We start from the raw sequence: 1,313 nt of genomic DNA, 5'->3' as shown, positions 1-1,313 counted from the left end.
CCCCTACAACTGTATTCCAGTCCCCCATGACTATTAGATGTTCATCCCCTTTTACATACTATATTACCCTATCAATATCCTAATACATTTTCTCTGTCTCTTCATCTTCAGCTTGCGACGTCGGCATGTTTACCTGAACTATCGTTGTCGGTGGTGGTTTGCTTTTGATCCTGATAAGAACGACCCTGTCACTGAGCGGTTCACAGAAACACAATCTCTGCCCTACCTACCTATTCATAACGAATCCTACTCCTGTTATGCCGTTTTCTGCTGCTGTTGGTATTACCCTATACTCATCTGACCAAAAATCCTTGTCTTCTTTCCACTGCACTTCACTGACCCCTACTATAACTAGATTCAACCTTTGCATTTCCCTTTTCAGATTTTCTAGTTTCCCTACCACTTTCGAGCTTCTGAAATTCCACCCCCCGACTCGTTGAACGTTATATTTCCGTTGATCATTCAATTTTTTTCTCATGGGAACCTCCTCCTTGGCAGTCCCCTCCCGGAGATCCGAGTAGGGGACTATTCCGGAATCTTTTGCCAATGGAGAGAGCATCATGACACTTCTTCGATTACAGGCCACACGTCCTGTGGATACACATTACGTGTCTTTAATGCAATGGTTTCCATTGCCATCTGCAACCTCATGCCGTTGATCATTGCTGATTCTTCCGCCTTTAGGGGCAGTTTCCCACCCCTGGGACAAGAGAGTGCCCTGAACCTCTGTCCGCTCCTCCGCCCTCTTTGACAAGACCGTTAGCAGAATGAGGGTGACTTCTTATGCCGGAATTCTTCGGCCGCCAATGCTGATTATTAATGAGATAATGTCGGTGAAATATACGCCACAGCAGTTGGTGGTTCGTGAGAGGTGGGGGCCAGTTCTTTAATGGCAGTTCCTGTGAAACTGCTCTGACGGTGATTCCGCTTCTTCTCCATCATCATGGTGACATATAAAGCAACTACATATTGACCATACTGAGACTGTCTTTTTTGGTAGGGTGAGCGTATCTTATCACACTTTGATGCTCATTCCTGCGCTGGCGAAGTATTCAAAGACTGCTTGTAAACTGCGTGCTACCGTCTTTGGCATCAGGAAGGAGGTAGCCAGATGTGATATCTCGGATGCCTGATAGATGCTGACATAACTTTCTGGACCATGTTCAAGGATAGCAGCAAGCTGCTACAGGAATTCGTATGTAAGCATTGTAGGAGACAAGTAAGGTGTGCCGTGTGCCATCCATCGGCTATCAGGTGTGAAGATAACCCCCTAAACACCTGGTAATATCCCAAAGAGGGGAAGGGGCCAAGCT

This window comes from Schistocerca americana, chromosome 4 (assembly GCF_021461395.2).
Source record: "Schistocerca americana isolate TAMUIC-IGC-003095 chromosome 4, iqSchAmer2.1, whole genome shotgun sequence".
NCBI classification, from domain to species: domain Eukaryota; kingdom Metazoa; phylum Arthropoda; class Insecta; order Orthoptera; family Acrididae; genus Schistocerca; species Schistocerca americana.
Note: the sequence above shows the minus strand (reverse complement) of the source record.